General features: G+C 36.4%; 1 protein-coding gene across 1 annotated transcript in view; it reads left to right on the top strand.

Moving 5' to 3' along the window:
• The first annotated feature begins 336 nt into the window (after nt 1–336).
• The window catches only part of LOC140716220 (probable G-protein coupled receptor 132), a 50,669-nt gene continuing 44,070 nt past the window's right edge, over nt 337–6,935 (top strand). Inside the window, exon 1 of the mRNA XM_073028841.1 lies at nt 337–417. The gene's annotated coding sequence lies outside the window, so the exon portion shown is untranslated. The remainder of the gene's footprint in view (nt 418–6,935) is intronic.

Here is a 6,935-nt window from a genome sequence, read left to right as displayed (position 1 = left end):
GGGATGGGTTAAAAGGCCAGCACAACGTTGTGGGCCGAAGGGCCGGTACTGTATTTGTTCCCGATGACAGATTACCGATAGAAAAGTGAAACTACATCCTGCCTGACAGTGGAAGTTGGTTTTGCTGACTTTGTGTTATCACTCCCTGAGGTTAAACGGAAACAGTCGGGTGCCAGGGTAGAGGGAGGAAGGGAAGTTCCACCGTTACTTTCAGTGATCGCCAGGACAGTTACAAGCCCTGTTGTGGCGTTATGAGTCAGCGAGTTTGAATGATGGGAAAGACCGAGTAATGATCATTGCTATTTTCAGCCACTGACATATCAGTGACACTCTCCGGGAAAGTCCATCACATTAGAGCTGAGAGGACTTCACACATTTTAGGGGAAGACCAGCTGTGAATAAAAGAGAGATTTGAACGTGAGTAACTGCATAAAGAAATCACTTTGTTTTAAAGGACAGCTTTGGCTGGAACTGATTGGATTTGTAGAATCCACCACAGATTGGCTCCTCTGAAGGGATACATCTTCCTCCTCACAAGGGCTGAGAAGACAAAACCTCAGCACCAAAGATGGAGGGAAGTTTCTGAATAATGCCTGGGGAAACTTTCTTCAATTTTCCTTGAATACATTAATGAGAAGCATTTGATAGCGCTGGGCCTGGCTGGCCCTCCCCGCTGGAATTTAGAAAGGTGGGGAGGGCGTGGGTTTCTCATTGAAACCAAGCGAATATTGAAACGCATAGATAAAGTGGATGTGGGAAAAAATGCACCTTATATTGGGGGAGTCGAGGACCAGAGGACGCAGTCTCAGAGTAGAAAGTCGTCCCTTGTTCACTAAGATAAGGTAGAATTGTTTTAGCTGGCGGGTGAGGAATTTGTGGAATTTGTTGCCACAAATGGCTGTGGAGGCCAAGTCATTGGGTACATTTAAAACAGAGGTCGATAGGTTCTTGATTAGTCAGGGCATCAAAGGTTACAGGGAGAAGGCAGCAGAATGGGGCTGAGGGGGTTAATAAATCAGCCATGGAGCAGATTTAAAGGGTTGAATGGCAGAATTCTGCTCTTATGTGTGATGTGTTCTAATCTGTCTGGCTTTGCTGGGCTTTTTTTTAATACAAGCTGGACCAATGAAGCAGGCAGCGGTAGGAATCAAGAAAATAAATATTCAGAGTATCATAAGTCTGGGAAAAGAAGGGAGGCCCCTCCGTATGAATTGGAGAAGGGATAACTTCAGTGCAAGTGAGGAATCAGAATCAGGTTTATTATCACTGGCATGTGTCATGAAATCTGTTAACTTAGCAGCAGCAGTTCAATGCAATACATAATATAGAAAAAAATTAAATAAATAAGTTAGTAAATCAATTACAGTATACATATAGTGAATAGATTAAAAAAACCAGAAATAATATATATTAAATAAGTGAGGTAGCAGTCTTTTATGTTATTAGAGGTCTAAATAAACACACGTGGTTATTATATTGACATTTATTTCTGCCATGTTTTTATGTTTTGTGTTTTTATTTTATGGATAATTTTATGTTTTGTAAGCTGTGATTTACATAATTTCAATACTGACTCAAGGGTTTGGGGAAAATTTGTCAAAGAATTCATTAAATTTAAATCATAAAAAAAACAAGTGAGGTAGTGTTCAAGGATTCAATGTCCATTTAGGAATCGATGGCAGAGGGGAAGAAGCTGTTTCTGAATCGCTGAGTGTGTGCCTTCAGGCTTCTGTTCCTCCTACCTGATGGTAACAGTGAGAAAAGGGCATGCTGTCCTTAACGGACACTGCCTTTCTGAGACACCGCTCCCTGAAGATGTCCTGGGTACTTTGTAGGCTAGTACCCAAGATGGAGCCGACTAAATTTACAACCCTCTGCAGCTTCTTTCAGTCCTGTACAGTAGCCCCTCCATCAGATAGTGATGCAGCCTGTCAGAATGCTCTCCACGGTACATCTACAGAAGTTTTTGAGTGTATTTGTTGACATGCCAAATCTCTTTAAACTCGTAATGAAGTATAGTCGCTGTCTTGCCTTCTTTATAACTGCATCGATATGACATCAGAATCAGAATCAGGTTTATTATCACCGGCATGTGTTGTGAAATTTGTTAACTTAGCAGCAACAGTTCAATGCCATACATAATCTAGCAGAGAGAAAAAAATACTAATAATGATAATAATAATAATACATAAACAAGTAAATCAATTACACATATTGAAGAGATTATTAAAAATGTGCAAAAACAGATATACTGTATATTTAAAAAAAGTGAGGTGGTGTCCAAAGCTTCAAAGTCCCATACTGTTAAAGGTCTAAGACAGGTTAGAGTTTGTAAAACATGTTCAGGAAAGTTTTCTAAATCAATATACAGAGGTACCTACTAGAGAGAATGTAATATTAGATCTCCTATTAGGAAACAAGTTAGTACAGCTGATGGAAGAGTGTGTAGGGGAACGCTTTGGTTCCAGTGGTTCCAGTGCTGCTGACAAAAAAAGCCTTGCAGAGGGTGGTTAGGGGAGTAGAGAGGGTTATTGGGGTCTCCCTACCTTCTGTCCAAGACCTCTTTCAGAGTCGATGCCTCCAGAAGACACGGTACATCATTAAAGACCCCTCACACCCTTTCCATGATCTATTTGTTCTTCTGCCATCGGGCAAACGTTACAGGAGCATCAAAACTAAAACCACAAGGCTACGAAACAGCTTCCTCCCACAGGCAGTCAGACTGCTAAATAGCTGCTCTACCTGACTCTGCTTTGGACACTTTTAACTTGCACTGGACACTTATAATTTGATTTTAACTGACATATGGCTGTTGTGTTTTACTATTCATTGTTGTGTTTATTATTTAGTGTTGCGTTTGTTACGTTATGATTGCACTGCCCCTGGGAAACGCTGTCTCATTCTGCCCTGCAGAGCTGATGTACGGTTAGAATGACAATAAATTTTTTGAATCTTGAATCTTGAATCTAGTTGTCGGGTTGAGGTTCTAAACTGGAAAAAGGCCAAATTTGAAGAAATGAGAAAGGATCTAAAAAGCGTGGATTGGGACAGGTTGTTCTCTGGCAAGGATGTCGTTGGTAAGTGGGAGGTCTTCAAAGGAGAAATTTTGAGAGTGCAGAGTTTGTATGTTCCTGTCAGGATTAAAGGCAAAGTGAATAAGAATAAGGAACTTTGGTTCTTGAGGGATATTGGAATGCTGATAAAGAAGAAGAGAAAGATATATGACATATATAGGAAACAGGGAGCAAATAAGGTACTTGAAGAGTGTAAAAAGTGCAAAAAAATACTTAAGAAAGAAATCAGGAGGGCTAAAAGAAGACATAAGGTTGCTTTGGCAGTCAAGGTGAAGGATAATCCTAAGAGCTTCTACAGGTATAATAAGAGCAAAAGGATAGTAAGGGATACAATTGGTCCTCTTGAAGATCAGAGTGGTCGGCTATGTATGGAACCAAAAGAAATGGGGGAGACCTTAAATAGGTTTTTTGCAACTGTATTTACTAAGGAAACTGGCATGGAGTCAATGGAAATAAGGCAAACAGTAAAGTAGTGAAGTCATGGAACCTATACAGATTGAAGAGGAGGAGGTACTTGCTATCTTGAGGCAAATCAGAGTAGATAAATCCCCAGGACCTGACAGGGTACTCCCTCTGACTTTGAAGGAGTCTAGTGTTGAATAAGAGAAATAAAAGCTTCATAAAAAGATTGAGGGAGTTTACCTGATTTAAAGGACTCTGATAAAACAGAGGATAAATAAGGTGTAAGTAACGTAGTGAAAGTTTTATAAAACTCCCCAGGTGTAAAGCACATATAGCCTCAGCCACTTCTTCATTGGAAATAGGCTGATCTAACTGTGTTAGACTATCAGCAGACAATGTAGGAATGTTAATATTACTGAAGAAAGTATTCATATAGGTATCATCTAAAGAAGAGTCAGACTGATGCAACTTAAGGTAAAAGTCTTTAAATACATTGTTAATTTCAGAATGGTCGGACATCTTAGTACCATTATCTTTAAAAATTTCTGTGATTTGACGATTAACTGTAAAAGATTTTAAGCGATTGGCTAATAAACTACCTGTTCTATCCCCGATAATTTCTCCACGAATATATGCTTTAAAAGTATCCCAGACTATAGTACCAGCAGTATCTCCTTTAAAATTTTCTTTAAAAGAAAAAAGTAATATGGTTTTCCAAAAACTTTAGAAAATTTTTATCAGATAACAATGATAAGTTAAAACGCCAACTTCTATTTGGTACAGAGTAAACAGGTAATCTTAAAGCCAGAAGCTTTAATCTTAAAAATCCAGCTGAATGTTCTTCATACAGACCAATCTCTTTATTAAATGTTGATGCAAAAATCTTATCCAAAATCTTAGCTCGAAGACTTGAAAATATTTTACCATCTATTATATCACATGACCAGACAGGAATTATTAAAAATCGTTACTCACATTTTAATATACGTCGGTTATTGAATGTGATATATTCACCATCCAAAAAAAAAATCAGAGTGTATATTATCCTTAGATGCAGAAAAAGCCTTTGATAGGATTGAGTGGAATTATCTTTTTAAGACCTTAGAAAAGTTTAATTTTGGGCCTAATTTTATTCTTGGGTTAAATTAATTTACTTGTCTCCTACCGCTCAGGTTATTACTAACTCTCAAATTTCTAAGCCCTTTAAATTACAGTGGGGAACTAGACAAGGTTGCCCTCTTAGTCCTTTACTTTTTGCTTTAGCTATAGAACCCTTAGCAATAGCATTTCGAGAATCTAAGGACATTTCTGGTATACTAAGGGAAGGTATGACTCATAAAATTTCATGATACGCTGATGATATTTTACTTTTTATCTCTAACACTGAAACTTCTTTACCTTCTGTTCTTTCTTTAATTTCCCAGTTTAGTTCTTTTTTCAGGATATAAGCTGAACTTACATAAAAGTGAGTTATTTCCTTTAAATGATCTAATGCCATCAAATGCCAAATTTCCGTTCCAAGTTGTTACAAGTCAATTTACATATCTAGGTGTAGCAATTACTAAAAACTTCAAGAATTTATTTAAAGAAAACTTAAACCCATTGAATTATGTGAAAAAGACACTTTCTAAATGGTTTCCTCTTTCTTTATCTCTAATTGGCCGAATTAATTCGATTAAAATGAAGATTCTTCCTAAATTTTTATATCTTTTTCAGTCCTTACCTATTTTTATTCCCAAGACCTACTTTGATTCTTTAGATTCAATTTTAACATCTTATATTTGGAATAATAAGCAAGCTCATTTAAGTAAAGTTTACCTATAAAGAAATAGAGATGGATGGATTACCCCTACCCAATTTTAGGTTTTACTATTGGGCTGCCAATATAAGGAATATTACTTTCTGGTCTTATTATATTTATCGTAAAGATTGCCCATCATGGGTCTCCTTAGAAGTTAATTCTGTAAAAAAATTCCTCTATTGTCTCTCTTCTTGGATCATATTCTTCTTTTTCAGCAATTAAAATAACAGATAACATAATTGTTAAGCAAACTTTAAGGATTTGGTCTCAATTTAGGAAATTTTTTGGTTTAGCGAATTTTTCATTATCATCTCCCATTCTCCTTAATTATTTTTTTATCCCTTCCATGACTGACAAAGTCTTTAAGGATTGGGATGAACTAAGTATTAAGTGTTTTTGGGACTTGTTTATCTCAGGATCTCTTGCTTCATTTGACCAATTGTCAACTAAATTTGCACTCCCAAAAACACATTTTTTACAGATACCTTCAAATTAGAGATTTCTTACGTTTCCAATTAACTACTTTTCCTATAGGTCCTGATAAAAATTTACTGGACGATCTTTTAAATTTTAAACCTTTTGTTAATGGTTCTATTACCGGTATCTATAACCTGCTGATTGAATCTAGACAAGACTTTTTAGATAAAATTAAAAAAGCTTGGGAGGATGACCTAAATTGTCAGATTTCTGATGATAGATGGAATAAAATTCTTAAACGGGTTAATAAATCATCTTTCTGTGCTCATCATTCTCTTCTACAATTTAAAGTGGTTCATAGAGCTTATATTTTTAAACAGAAGCTGTCCAGTTTTTATCCGAATGTTTCTCCACTTTGTAATAAATGCAACTCTGCTGATGCCTCTTTAATTCATATGTTTTGGTTTTGCCCTAAAATTGAAAAGTTTTGGCAGGAAGTATTCCATACCTTCTCACAACTTTTTAGGGTCCAATTTGACCCAAATCCCCTTACTGCCTTGTTTGGTATTATTGCGGATGAAGATATAACTTTAAATACTTCTAACCTACAGGTTTTAGTTTTTACCTCTCTTTTAGCAAGGAGAGCAATCTTGCTTAAATGGAAGGAGTCTACCCCTCCTACACATCTTCAATGGCTACGTGATATTATGTCTTATTTAAATTTAGAGAAGATCCGCTGCTCAGTCTTAAATTCGAAACAATCTTTTTATGATATCTGGGGACCTTTCCTAAATTACTTTTCCAATTTATAAAGTTTAACAGTCCACAGACTTTTATGTATATTTTTATCTTCTCCTCTTAAGCGAATAAGATCCTGTGGCTACTGCACAGGATCAAAATAAGCTACAGAAAGTTGTAAAATTAGTCAGCTCCATCTCGGGTACTAGCCTCCTGGATCCAGGAACAGCTTCTTCTCCTCTGCCATCCAATTCCTAAATGGACTTTGAACCAATGAAAACTACCTCACTGTTTTTTAATATACATTATTTCTGTTTTTGCACTATTTTAATCTATAAATATATACTTACTGTAATCGACATTTTTTTTTCTATATGATTGTATATTGCGTTGAACTGCTGCTGCTAAGTTAACAAATTTCATGACACATGCCGGTGATGATAAACCTGACTCTGGTTCTGAGTACCTGTGTGTTCAGAGTGCTTGGAGGCACATGATAAAAC

The sequence above is a fragment of the Hemitrygon akajei genome, chromosome 25 (assembly GCF_048418815.1).
Source record: "Hemitrygon akajei chromosome 25, sHemAka1.3, whole genome shotgun sequence".
Lineage (NCBI taxonomy): Eukaryota > Metazoa > Chordata > Chondrichthyes > Myliobatiformes > Dasyatidae > Hemitrygon > Hemitrygon akajei.
The sequence above is the reverse complement of the archived record's forward strand: the minus strand, read 5'-3'. Positions and strand labels throughout refer to the sequence as shown.